Source organism: Phasianus colchicus, chromosome 4 (genome assembly GCF_987193195.1).
Source record: "Phasianus colchicus chromosome 4, bPhaCol1.hap1.1, whole genome shotgun sequence".
NCBI lineage: Eukaryota > Metazoa > Chordata > Aves > Galliformes > Phasianidae > Phasianus > Phasianus colchicus.
The window spans coordinates 58,328,961-58,343,723 of NC_143439.1; the positions used below are offsets into that span (position 1 = coordinate 58,328,961).

Below are 14,763 nucleotides of genomic sequence, written 5' to 3' on the forward strand. Positions count from 1 at the left end.
CATCCTGATTTGGATATCTATTTGGCATTTCTATAGCTGTACACCACACTCAGCTGGTTCTCTTTATTAGCCCCAATTTGCTACTAGGAAGTAGCCTGTGGATAAGACCAATTCTCATCAGTGTATGGAGACATCACTATTTAACGCCTATTACAGGATCTGATTAAGCCACTGGAAATTACCTGACAAGTTGCCCCACATGTCTGCTTAAACACTTGCTCCAGAGGTACTATTGACTGTGACCTAACTTGCAGAACTGGCTATGAAGATGGCAGCTTGCTGCTTTGTGGCTGGGCTTTTATCAAGTCCAATTTAAACACAAGGTGACTTGCTTTTCCCCTCTTTGTGCCTCCAATAAAGGAAGGAGGGATGTGAGGGTGAATGCCTGAGCTGAAGAGTGCACCTGGGTGCCCAGAGATGCTTTATCTGGAGAAAATGTAGAACGTAGCATTGCTGCTCCCTCTTACAGGGAATAGCCTTTATTTCACTGCAGCTTTCATTTCAGACTGTGCTGGCAGATGAGGGATGCAATAAGCCTGATTAAATTTCCATGATTTATGTATCTGCAGCACACAGAGTCCATAATTAAGACAATGGGGGACAGAGACCCTGGCTGTGAGGTACAAGCACAGAAGTTCACGTCAGATGACAGGGAGTCGTGTAAGTGTGAGAATGCAAGTTAAAATTGAGGCAGTACTGATCAGCACGTTGGCTAGTAAACTCCATACATGAGTATCTTCTTGCTATCTTTGTAGCCACTTTGAAAGAAGGGAGAGTTAAGGCAGGCGCCTCTAACCTATATTTGATTACTGAACTACAGGGAGATGTTGGGAGGTTGATTGAAATATAGGTGAAGGGTGGTATTGTGAATGTGGAAAAAGTCAGCAGGAGTGTGGGAGAGCGTACTGGTTTCTCTAGAAAGCTGAAGGAGGAACCAGGGTGGTCTTCTGACTGACCCATTTCAAGGAGAGGAAGGAAACTGTTACCAAGCAAGGCAGGTGAGCGCATGATTGCAAGATGAAGAGAGTTAATTGTATTGAACAAAACTGACAGATCACAGAGGATGGAGAAACAGCAAAGCTTAGTTTGGGCTAAAAGCAGGTCTAGAGAGAATAATTTGTAAGATCAGCAGGAAGCTCATCTTTTACATATCACAGATGTATGACATATTGCAAGTAAAATATATGAATATCTTTTACATACCATGATGTGTATCCTATAGATGCTCTATAACTTTGAGGTAAGCCGAAGAAAGGATTTGGGAATACACAAGGTAGGACCCTAGAATGAACAATGTGAACACAAATTTTTAAGTAGCTATACATTGGCAGTATCTGCCAAAGCAGAATAATGTTTGTTGGTCCCACTCCCCCAGCAATGGACGTCTTAATTTCCACCCCATCAAAGAGTGACCTTGGCTTTTGCCTGAAGCCCCTCACTCCTGATCTCACCAGTGAGATTAATGTGGGATTCCATCTCTGCCAGTGAGACTTGGACTACCTGGAAATAAATGAGAAAGCCTGGCAGGGATATAACAATCAAATTAACAAATTTTTAAGATTAATACTTCTTAGCAATTGAGGAGGAACTCAGTGAGACCAGACAGCCACATGCTGAGGAATGGGGGGGAATCTGAGGGTGGGAAAAATCTCTAAATCAGTGGTGAACTGTTGTGTAAGGGTGTAAGGGAAAGCACAGCATGGCTTAACTTATACCACTGACTTATGATCTAAAGCACACATGTTGGGGTACCCACAGCTATGCAGCTTGGCCATGACGGACTCCATGACTGGAGTGGGGTGTGGCTGATTTTTGCCTGGTGAGAACAAATGACCCTGCTGCCATTTGCATCTCTACCCTGGCCATGGGATCTGTCTCTGTAGCTGGGCTCCTGCTACCAAGAATGATATGCAGCCCTGAAAGTCAAGTGGCCCAACTGGTTGGCATGGTGTAAGTGACAGACCAACCCACATGCCAGAAAAGGAAGTGGGCATTGATCACATTGTTATAGGAAGATACAAGCCTCGTGGTGCCTCCTATGACATGAATCTCTTTTGTTCTGATACTGAATTACCTTAGCTCAGATGTCCCTGATGCATTTGCAATTACAGGATAATCCTAGATTAGAACAAGCATTTCAGATGTTGCTGCAGAATTGGCCCCCACTTGCATTCTGGCCACTTTTTGGTATCCTTTTGGCAGCATGGTTGGGTGTCCACTTACTTCTACCTTCAGGCCTATGAGCAGGGAGAGGAACTGGGAACAGCTATGAATGCCCAGCACCCTCCGTGTCCCATTCCCTGGGTGAGCCTTGCTCTTGCAGGACATAGGGATGAGCATTGCCATCTTTGGGATCTGAGAGATGTAGCAGCAGGGACTCTGTTCCAGGGTGGTGAGGCACAGGAACAGACTGCCCAGAGAAGCTGAGGATGCCTCATCCTTAGAAGTATTCAAGGCCAGGTTGGATGGGGCTCTGAGCAGCCTGATCTGGTGGGTGGCATCTGCCCGCAGCAGGGGGTTGGAACTGGATGACCTTTAAGGTCCCTACCAACCCAAGCCATACTATGATTCTGTGGTTACTGTGGATAAGAAGTGTGGCAGAAGCACCTCAGCCATTTCTCCTGCAGCTCAATAGGATGTGTTGAGTAGAAGCAATTTGTGCCCCGCTCTCTCAGTCATGAGGACATCATTCTCTGTAGCTTGGTGTTCTTTATTCATTACCCATTTCTTACCTCCACACCTGTTTAATATTACATATTCAGCTTGGAAATACTGTCCTTTTTGTCCCCTTTTACACCATCTGTTGACACAACCCAGCCTGTTCCTGGGTAAGATCCAGCTGGCACGCACAGGGGGTGAACGCATTCTCATCTCCCGAAATTGCTGATTCAGGGTGGGGCAGGGGGCTGTGACTCTGAAGTGGCCCTGGTAGCTCCACAACGAAGAAGCCCAGGGCTGCCACCAGTGCTGGTGCCCCTCACAGTCAATGCACAGCCGTCCTTTCACCCAGGCTGCCCTCCCCTCGCCCCGCCGAGCCTGCTGCAGCCACAGAACAATGGCAAGCGCCGAGTGCCCGGCACAAAGACAACAGCTGCACTCCCGGGTCAGGCTTTGCAGCCTCCTCAAACAATGACAATGTGTAACCCCATCCCAGCGCCCGGCCCTGAATAATTTATTTATAGATGCAATATCTCTTTTTTTTTTTCTTTTTTTTTTTTTTCTTTTCCTCCAGTCTATTTAAGAATGTCTTTTCATAAATGCATGGAAATTGAAATTATTCTCTGCTTTCCCCCCGAAAGATTAAGGTATCTGCGCCATACAGATAAATAGTGTAATTTTGGAGGGCGAGAGGGAGAAAAGCAATTGGAACATGTGTAATGAAAGACTGGGAGAAGTTGATTCATTGTTAGTGTGCATTTGGGTTTTTTAATTAAATATATTTCATTATTAACGTCTTTGTAGTAATGGGCACATGTTTAAAAATAGGAAAGAAATATTGAAATAGGAAAAAAGATGAAAAAGCCCTCTTACGGAATGGATGCCAGCCTTTCCTCTGTGAGAGAGGCCTGGTTGACTCTTTGGTAATAAAACCTCTTTCACCCGAACAAACTGTAACTATGAACATCTGCTGGGAATGGAGAATTTTCTGACATCCAGGAGATCATGAGTCATCTCTCACATGAAAATATAGTCAGCTAGCCCAAAGCTTAGTTCACTTAAACACAGTTTTCTCCACTTGTGCATGGTCTAAATGAATGCTTTAACACAAGATCAGAAACAAGGAAGATCACCTAGCTCCATTAAAAAAAAAAAAAAAAAAAAAAAAAAAAGAACAATAAAAACACTTCTTCATGTAACTTCTTAATGCCAGTAATTTCAATATCCCTGCCCTATTTTTTTTAATGATGACTTCATAATTAATTTAGATTGGGTTTTTCCTTTCACTAAATCCTGCCCTCTGAATGCACACAGGAGCTTAGTGCAACTACTTTCCTGAGTTAAACCGATTGGTGTCAAAGTTGAGAGCCTGGAGCACCTTTCTGTGTGCCGGTGAACAAGCACATGTAAGGGAAGTGGGACAAGATAGCATTTATATAGGAAAGTGCTTTGGTACGATTAAATATCCTCCAAACATCTTTGTCAGATTTAACAACAGAGAACTCCTGTACACTGATGTGATGTGAAACATGCTTTATCAGTCACTCAGGAATAGAAAGAAAACATCTTTTATATTAGCAAACATCACATACAGCATTGTTAGCAATTCTCTATAAAATACATATTCTAGAAAATGCACGGCCTCTTTTTATTTTTTCCCGTCTGCAGGAAAAGCCTCATGACTGGCAGCTGGTTGCCTGCCCCATTATCTGAGTGTGCGTCCAGTCTGGCTAATTACAGTCACTGATTACTAAACACTGAGGAGCACTGTCACCTGCCTTAGCCTGACAGGATTATACCATCTGTGCCACATGGCCAGGGTATGGAAAGCTGGTGAAAGGTCACAAAAAGGGGCAAATAGCCTTTAATGGGAGGTACATGTCTGTTTACAGACGTGACAGCTGACTGTCATTAGGATAAATATATGTCTTCGCAGCTGAAGATACTTCCCACAGAAGAATTAGTGGCATTGGAAGTGTGACTTTGTCAGGCTTTCTTTTTTTCTTTTGTTCCCCCCCCCCCCTCAAAATAAGTGTCATTCATTGGAAAGAGGGTAAATGCGATCATATCAGACACACGGTAACACACAGTCGGATGTTTTTCCTTTATGCCACCTTATATGCCTCCACCCACCAAAGCAGTGGGCTGTCAACACAGTAACTTAACTGAAAGCTCATGCAGATCAACTGCTCAAACCTTTGTGCAGGCAAAATTGCTTCATTTAAAGGAACTGGTTGGATGTGTTCAGTCTGTGCTTGCAACATTACCAAAGTAGCTCACTTCTGCAAATGAGGACCAGGCCTTTCAGCCTGACAGCAGTGCAGAGCCTGGAGATGTGGCAGGGCCCCCCTCTCCCAAGTCCCCGCTGCAGCGCAGATCTTGTCGCACCCACAGCACAGGCCAGGCCTTGCAATACCCATAGCACAGGCCAGGCCTTCTTGCGCTCACAGCACTTGCAGGAGGATGGCTCCTTCCCATGCACCTTCTCTCATCTCCTCCCGTACACTTGCAGCTGCTCTCAGCTCCACCCAGGTTTCACTTCACTCCTACTTCCCATCCATTTCATGCTTGTAAAAGTCTTCTCCACTCTTTCCCCAAGCACATGAGAAGGTTCAGGTCTTTGCAGAAAAAGTCATGCATTTTCTCTTGTTTTATGTCTGCATGTATTTAAGTTTTAATTCTCAAAGGAAATTCTGTTGTTTTTTTCTGTATATCTGTGCTGAGTCCTGCTGAGGTCAAAGAGGCATAGCATGCACTCACAGCCTTGTTGGATTGTCCCAGCTCAGATCCCCTGCCCTTGGAGATTCCCTTTTGTTTACCCTGGAATCACTATAATTTAGAGGCTGTAAGGGCATACTGGAAGGTACCTATTGCTTCTAACAATCTCTGTGTTGTTTTTGTAGGAAATATACACTCAAGAGCATCTATAGAGAGGCCAGACTGATGGTATACACCCCTGGGTCCCACAGTGTGCCTTGGGGCACTTATGCACTCTCCCCATTTGATGCCCCATGCACAGATTTTTCAAATCCTTCAGATCACAAACTTAAGTACAGAGCTCTCATTTATAACTCAGAAGGCCTGTGCTGTCACCCCAGGAGCTGACATGCTTCTTGGTCCTCTTGGGTGGAGTCCTGCATCCTCCTGTTCACACGGAAGACTACAAACGACAGCAGCTTTGCCAAGGTCTTCTTCAGTGGGCCCCTGAATAGGTTTGTTTTCAATCATGTTGCATTACAGCTGCCAGTCAGTGCCATAGGAAAGTTAACACATTGAAAGAAGGCTGAAGAAGAGATACGATGTGCCTGCAAGGTTGTACATGCAGTGAAGGTGCCATGGGGCCCCACTCCATCCTAAGCATGTCTAGGGCTATCTGCAGAGGATGGTGACACAAATTCTAGTGTGGTTACAGGGCTGTTGTTCATCTGTCATCAGTTGTGCAGTGGAGACCACCACCTGCTAGGGCCACTGCACTGTGTTTGTGTTATGCTCTGTTGGCAGTGATGGTCACTGGTGTGGTCCCCAAACCGTGTTCCCCCAATGTGGCTCTGCTATTAGTACCCGGATAGGGGACCTTCCCCCTCCTCATCTTATTCTTGCTGAAATATGAAGCATTTTCAGCCAGGAAATCAAGCAGTCTGTGCAACTAGGGAATGATTTATTTCAGGGAAGTCATTGTGTCACACACTCACTGGTTTGCTTTTATTCACCTTCTTTGAATGTCTTGTCTAATTCCTCTCTTTTGCTGTCAAATTTGTATTATGCTTATCCAGTTGCATTCAATCTGTATGGTCATTATTTACCAGGTATTTTAGTATGTGAATGCAAGATAGATGCTTTACTGAAGATGATGACTCTAAGCAGCTTTATATATGCCAAGTCACAATTTAGAGAAAATACATATGAATCCGAAAAAGGTGCATATATAAGTCATATCTCAATTAGTCTTACTTTTAATAATGAACATAATCTTCTCAAAAACTACCAAAACATAATTTATTTCATGTCAAATGGGTGTCCAACATTTGATAGCCACTGAGAATGGTAATTTTTCAGAAGGTATCAAATCAAGATGCCTAACATTCTGAGTTTTCACATCTGACCCATGTGTTTCCCTAGTCACTATGATTTTTTTTCTGGTAGGCTCTTCAAGATTGATCTCAGTGCTGCTTCATATATTTGTATACATACACATATACATGTTCACAAGTCTGCTAATGAAATCAATGAGTGGAATGGTGTTGGCAACATCACCATTGGGTTAGGGCTGTAATACTGGAGTGGAGATGCACAGCAATATTCTGGAGGATTGGGAGAACAAGGTGAAATTTAACTGTATGAAGAACATACTACTTTTTTTTCAATTAATAGTGAAAATTTCTGCTAGAAACTGAAAAGGAGCAAAATTTAGTTGCCATCAGTACAGTAACCACTTCTCTGCTTGATCTGGGTCAGATCTGGTGCTGTGCAGAATTCTGGTCAAGTGTGCTAAGAGTAGATAAGGGCAGACTGGATGGAGCAGGTCTAGAAAATGGTTACTTGGATGAGCAGAGGACCTGGCAGCTTAATTTGTGAGGGGCAGCCTTGGGAGCGCAGCTCATTTAGCTCCTGAAGACAAATGCTGAGAGAGAAAAAAATGTGATTGCTCTCTCTAAATTTATCAGTGGAGGCAAATGGCAGAGAGGGAAAGGAACTATTTAAGGTGAAGGACAATGTTGGCATAAGAACAAATGAGTGTAATCTGGCTATGAATAAATTTAGGCTGAAAATTAGAAAATGGTTTCTAACTATCAGAGGAGTAAGTCCTCAGCTTTTTAATAGGAACTCAAGAAACCCAATTCTTATTCCGTCCAATTTGATAAGATTATTAAAAAGCTGTCTGTGATAGGAGTGGACTAGTCTATGGTGTAGAAGGCCTTCTCTGTTCCTGAGTGCTGACAGGCACAGGTTAGCTGAATGGGAGTCCTGCCTCAAATATTTGGTAAGTTATTACATGAAGAGGTTTCAAAAACTGGGGCTCAAACAGTGGAGGGGGCACCCCAAATTTGTGATTCTTTGGACTTTAGTGTATTTTTTTCCCTCTGCTATGTGCCTGTGAAATACAAAGGACAATTCCACCCCTCCTCCCTATCTGATCACACTGGGGTATTGTGAAAACACCCGCACTGTGGCATTATGAGAATATAATATTTACTGTTTGTGTAGCACTTGGGAGTGCTGTGAGGATGAGTACCAAAGGAAAAAAAGCTGTGCTGAAATTAATAATTTTGGCTGCACAGCCAGGTTTGAATTACATGTAGTAAATCATGCCTAGGGCAACACACTGAGTGAGAAGAAAATAAAATATTGAATAGCTGCTCATTAAGTGAACAACATCTATTCCGTGAACTGAATGAAGCAGGGTCCCAAGGAAAATACAGGCTGTGATTTTGTAATTAAAGATTAGAAGAGGGCTGAATGAAGGTTGCAAAAGCCTTTCCTTGTGACTTTTCAGCATTGAGGATGTAGTTGGGTGGCGTTCTTCTTTCATGCACAACTGACCCATTAACTTTCTGCACCTACATGCAGCACGATTCACCCTCTGTCTACAACTTCAGGGTTCCTTGTTTGTGAGCAGCACGGACGTGTTGTTGGATGGCACAGGTTCTGACACGCAGCTTCTCTCAGAAGGCAGGGACCGCCCAGGCCTATTTGGACAAGTGCTACCTCACCAGTCCCCAAGCGCAGAGATGCTCTGCACTGCATTGCGCTGTGTGAATAACACCCACAGTATTTCTGCCCTTGGCACTTGCAGCTGGAGAAGAATGGGAGAGTTGCACCAGCTTTCCCACAATAAGCTTCTCAGAGAGCGGCAGAGAATAGCATTCTGTCTTATGGAGAAATGGGGAATTGATTTAGCCCCCAGTTTGGGACTCACTTGGCTTCTAGAAATTCTCTCCAGGTGCAGTTCTGGAGAGTGACTAAATTGTAGACTGTTGAACCAAGAAGCTTAAGCAGCCCAAGCCAACTACCTTCCCTGTGAATGTGGAGGTAAAGAAAACCTTGGCTGTGTTGCAGCAGATCTCAGGACCGCCACACCAGCTGCTGAGAAGTGTCAGATATGGTTTCAAGAAACCACGCTGATTTCAAACCGTGTGATTTTTTAAGAGTTTAGAAAAAGAAAATGAAGATGACAATGAAGTAGCAAACATTTTGTGAGCAACTTCCAAATAAATTGCAGGACTGTGAATTACACACTGAAGTAAGTGTGAGCAGGCCAGCATGGATAACACGAGTTCTGACTGTGCCCCAAAAAGCTGTGGCTGAGTGTGGCCTGAGCTAGCTCACCTGTGAGCACATCAAAACATGGTACCAGTGCACAGGGCTTTATTCTAGCTGAAGTGTTTGAAATGCCTCCACTAAATATTGAGAACACAAGATCTTGCTATTTTTCAAATACCTTTGATGCAGGGAAGAATCTTTTCCAGCATGATTAGAGAGTTTGAGTACCTTTGTTCTTGACATCTGATTTCTCTTTCAGCCAAGGACTGATTTTTGTGGCTGCTCAGCTCTATGTGAGCATCCTGCATTCCCAGGGCACAGGCAAAGTGAGTGAAGGCCTTGGCTGGCTCTGAAAATCTTGACTCAGACTCCTCAGAGATTCAGATGTTCTCCAAGAAGCACATATCCTTCCTAGCTTAGGGAAACAAGAATTATAGGTTCACCCAGAACACAGAACGCTTGGCTGGATATTTCCTGTGTGAATTGGTTGACAGAAGGCTGGTGTGACTGGACATACAGCACAAATTGCAGACACACCCCGTGTTTGAAACACTCTTGCTTTACCATAACGAATCACACTTCCATATTCGTTTGTCATAGTAGGTATGTCTCTAATAACTGAATGTGTGCTATGGCACATTTCTACTCAACGAAAGAATTATCAAAAATACAGAGCCACCTCCAGGTGCTGACACTGTTTTTGACAGCAGTATTGAATCTTACACCACAGAAAACAGTGATTTGCACAAGAACAGCTAAGTGTGTTGAACACTGCTTTTCACAGGCAGAGGGAAGAAAGACATAGTTATCTTGGTGGTGGCTAAACGATAGTGCAAACCAGTAATTATGTGCAAATTATGACCTTGCCCCTTGCAGGCAGCTCCTGAGTAAACATGACCGCATTTGATTTACGTCACCTCAGCCATCCAAAGTGACATATATGCATCATTGTTTTCAGAGCAGGTTTAGTGCTTCTCTTCAGATTTTCGTTTCAATGACAATGTTTGTTTTTTAGAGATCAGAACCTCAAATGAAAAGCTGTTTTTTTCCAGGTTTTGGGGGATTTTATTGATTTTATTTAAATTATAAGTCTCTGACAGTATAGTATTAACTTTTATAATCTCTTCTTTATACTTTTATAAGAATGCATTAAATTCAAGGTTAAAGTTGTTTTTTAAATATACATATATTTCATTTTCATTTGACAGTCTCTCATATTTCTAAACCTGAAGAAATATTGAACTGTTACAGAAAATAAAGCGATGAAAGAAAATGCTAACTTGGATATTATTATATGTAGTCTATACAGAAATAACTGAGAAACAAACAAACAAACAGAAAGAATATGTAGGAAAAGCAGGAAGCCCACTGAACTATCTTTTTAAGAAATGTAGATTTCTTAAAAGAGGGCACAATTTTAAAATAACAGAAAACCTCACTGAAGTGGAAGTGACTTTGAATATTAATAGGACTTATTTCAACTTCTGAACAATTCTGAATTTTCAATTTATGTAAACAATGACGGGTGGGTAAGAATTGTGCCTCTGTGCTTACCTATTATCATGAATTTCAGTGTGACAAAGTGCAGCTCCACACAATTATCCTATGCTATCTATTTTTGAAGTAATATTCACGATTTTCTACCTTAAGCTGTGCTGTAAATTTGCTCTGTGCTATTAAGCAGATATATAAAGTTCTGCCTAGAGACAGAAACACTGCTGATGAGTAAAGTGAATCTTAATAACTGTGTTTGTTGATGCTTCTATTAAACTTTAGAAGTGTTTGGAATAAATGACAGAAATCATTCTTCCATGAATAGCCATATTGAATTTTCCTCTCTATCATTCCTGTGAAGTAAAGAGACACATTCTTAGTTTGCTTCCCTAACTTGGGTTAATGCACAGTGTGTCAAGATGCAGAGCTGCCCTGAGCTAATCCCACTGCATTAGATGGCCCAGCATTGCTGGTGGTGCCTCTGTAGGAAGTCCAGTGCTACTTCACATCCACACGTGAGTTTTGGCATCACCCAAGTCAGAGCAGGCAATGTGAGTCAACAGCTCCACCACAGCAGAGCAGGAGGCTCTTGTGGGAAGCTGGGATTTAAATAATTGGTAGGATTCAGGATGAAACCTGAGTTAGCTTGGTTAAAGAGGAATCCTAGCTTGACTTCATGCGTGTGAAATGCTGCTCACCAGTGTTTCACCATTGGGATCATAAACGGGTGTACTCACATTACCTAACTGAAGCTAGAGCAGACCTTGTTTCCCACTGAGACACACCTTCAAATACTTTGCAAATATCAGCAAACTCAGTTTCACAATGGGAGTTTCTACTGGCAGGCAGGCTGCATCATCAATTTCTGGATGAGGAAACAAGGCAGGACCGGTGGCTGGCTTCAGGCCACATCACTGTGCCTGCATGGCACCGTGAAGTGGTATAAGACACTGGGGTTGATGGGTATTTCTGCTTTAACAAGGCTGAGGAGTCTGCTAGTAGCAGATCTGTCTTCCTGTGAGCATGTGCCTGCTCCGCATAGTGCTTTGCCATCCTGTCAACAAAAAAAGAGGTTATTTAAAGGAGCTGAAACACTAAAAACACGCTACTGTGGCTCATGAAAAAGTGAAGTCAGGAATTTGCAGTGACGCAGGGGCTGGTTGTAAGCTATGGCGTGGGGAGGGAAAGAGGCAGGGAGGGCCTGACTCAGCAAATGGTGGAGCCTTCAAAGGGATTAGCACTGTTGCCAAGGTGTTCCACCCTTTTTTCCTCTTTGAATGTCTTAACTATTGTAGTCTTGCACTGCATTATATGTAAAAAGCATGTATGCTATTAAATTGGCACATCCAGAGCAGAGAGTACTTAAATATCAAGATTTTCCTGAAGGATTACAGTTTGATTATATCTGCATGTGCACACCATTTCATCAGTGCATAAGCAGCAAAATCCTTTCCATGCAATTAAAAAACCTCAAGCTTCCTCAACACGGCAGTTGGAAATGTTTCAAAATAGACGCTCTAATATAAAACAACCTAAATCTCCATCCAAAAAATGTTTTACTACAGAAACACACAGGTTGGACCAAAGCATCCCATCTCCCAGCATACCTTCAGAACTGATGTGGGGCTGCTCCTATAGGTCATTGCCTTCTTCACTGTGAGACAGTGTGCTTTCTAAGGGCAGATACATTTCCCCATGCCTGCTGCCAGCCCATTTCATAACTTCTGCCCCTGTGCAATCTTTTTAACTGAAAAGATAAAAATGCAGGGAGTTGGTCTATACTTAAAAAGTTTTGCTGGCACGGCTAAAGTATAATTACAATAGCAAAGTTCCTACCCTAAGTTCAGTCCTGCCATCAAAAGCCTTTTTTGTTGTTGCTATAATGTAATCTGTTCCACAAACTGGTTTAATTTGTACCAGCAAAACAAATTTTTTGCTTGTCTAAGCTGTTTCCCTGTTCAGGGTGTTGACTGCTGTATGTTGAATGCTATACCTGTATCAAGTGGAGATGTGCCCAGAGGATGAGCAGCCCTTTTGCCCTTGCACTCTGAATACAAAAGGGATAAGGAGATGTGTAACAACTGCTGGGCCAAAGGAGAATTTCAGTCCACCTTTCAGTCTGACTCCTTTGCTTAAAACCCTGTGGTTTTTCAGTCTCTGCCTTCACTCAGAGTATTTTCTGGCTTGTGGCTGCAGATAGAACGGAGCTGTGCTGCCTGCACACCCCACTGCCATTTGTGTCATTTAAGGCATTTTTGGACTAATAGAAGAAAGGAGATCATAGTATCACAAATTAAAACTTCAGGTTCTCATCTCAGAGCAGTAACATGACCTCCCAGCAAATGCAGAATTGTTTTAATCCAGCTGTGATCTTCTATATCAAGTTGCAGTTATCGAGTTCAGAACCCTTATGCCCACGCATGTGGGTGCCCACACATCTCCTTAGTGCTGTGCATATGCATTTCCTTTGAGATGCTGCTGGTGGGTTCTTCTCCAGAGATTGGAGCTGGGTAAGGGATGATCCATGGCCCAGTGATGAGCTTTGGAAAACCTCTATCAAAGCCACCATTCTGCCCATGAGGACAGGTGCTGACATAATGATTTGTGTCTTTTTAATAAGTGCATATGGAATGTTTGTTTTCATGCACATTTTCTGGCTTTTTATGTTTAATCTAATTTCAATATTCTGTGGAACGGATACCACATATAATAAAATGCAGCAATGAAGAGAGAATTATATTAACTTTTTTTGTTGTTGAAAAACAAATGCTTCAACCTGTTTTAGAAAACCTCCTAGCACTCCCACAGCAGATCACCAGAGCCATTTTCACAGTGTCTTATGCCAAAAAAAAGCAGGGACAATCTGGAAGGAACAGGTGCATTGGCTCCTCTTGCTGCTTCAAGAAGTAAACACCTAATTTGCTGCTACCGCAAAGGAGGTAAACATTTAGTGCACAGAAAGTTCCCTTCCCTCTGAGAAAGACCCACTGGTGTCGATCTAAATAAATTCCAGCAGTCAATCTGTTTTAGTTTGTTTTGTTTTTTAAAAAAGCTTATTCTCCCTCAGGGAACTGGCACTGATTTTGTACTGCAACTGCTTGTATAAAGACCAAAAAGGCTGCAAGAAGATAGAGTATCTGGGCTTCCTGAACTCTTTCCAGGCAGGAGCAGGGCAAATTTGGGAGAGTTTTATATCTAGTACTCCTACCTTAGCAAACACAGGTTTATACATGAAAACAAGGTGGGCTTGGTAGCACTCTTGATCTGTATGCATATGCTTGATCTGTAAGCATATTGGACATTTCATCCTACTGGTTTGTTTTGGCTGGAAGGAAGCTTGCCAATGGGTAAATGTTTGGGATGACCTTTTTCCTGATGGTGGTGTGCTTCAGACTTGTTGCTCTCAGTGACAGAACATGAATTTTGGTCCAAACTGCTCTCAACGTGGGGAAAGGTTAAAAAAAAGAAGTACTTTTTTTCTGTTGATAAAGTAGCAGTATTTGAGGAGGGATATTGTTAAGACTCATCTCTGCAAAAACCTTAGCAGTTGTGGCCAAATGATAGCATTTTGTAGAACTACCCAAACTTGGTAGAGATTTAAGTGGAGCCAGCGGGTAAATTCATGCATTATGTGGACCGTGTGAAGTACCTGAGCTGAGCAGGGAGAGCTCCTCTTGCCCATCCTGCACTTCCTGGGGCTACTCATTCACTTCAGGCCTTGTAACTGGGCGCTGCTGAGGAGGACTGGAGAGAAGAGTTGGACTGGAGATGGCAGAACTAAACTGGAACAACAACAAGGGTACATCAGTAAGTGCTTCTTTTCTTTTGCTGTTTAATGTGACAAATCTGAACATCTCCCTTCTGGTAACTGTTCTTCTTAGATTGCTCCTTCATCCTCAAACAGTTTCTTTATTCACCCCTGTACAATGAACTCTCGTGGTATCTCAAAGTTAACATTTAAATATCATCTTTTTTTTTTTTTTTCAGATTATGAAATGATTTCTATAAACTGAAAATAGAGCCAAAACTTCTAAATCCTGGCTGCAGGGTTGTACCATTAGCAGTAGCTCTTAAAATCGCTGTTCTCATTAAGTACAACCTGCAGCGGTGGTTGTTTTTGATGTGATATCTAGCTCTTTTCTTTCTTCTGTGTTTTTCTAATTCTTTCGAGGGCGTCTGCAGCAACTGGGTCTTCCTGAGGTTTGCATTCATTTTGCAAATTGTACATCTGAAAGCTGAAAAATAAGCTCCATGTTTTTGTGGTGTAGTGAGGTTTGCCAGTCCCCTTCAGAAACGACAGAAATGTGGTTTTGTTTCAGTTGACATGGGCCCCAGTCAATGCAGGAACCT

General features: G+C 42.7%; 1 long non-coding RNA gene across 1 annotated transcript; it reads right to left on the reverse strand.

The window, feature by feature from the left end:
- Nucleotides 1-10,572: 10,572 nt before the first annotated feature.
- On the reverse strand, nt 10,573-14,346 carry LOC149918278 (uncharacterized). The gene is made up of 3 exons (XR_016466506.1): nt 14,063-14,346; nt 12,021-12,160; nt 10,573-11,467 (listed from the first exon to the last, which is right to left on the reverse strand). It is a non-coding gene; the product is annotated as an uncharacterized LOC149918278 (long non-coding RNA).
- Between the last annotated feature and the right edge of the window lie 417 nt (nt 14,347-14,763).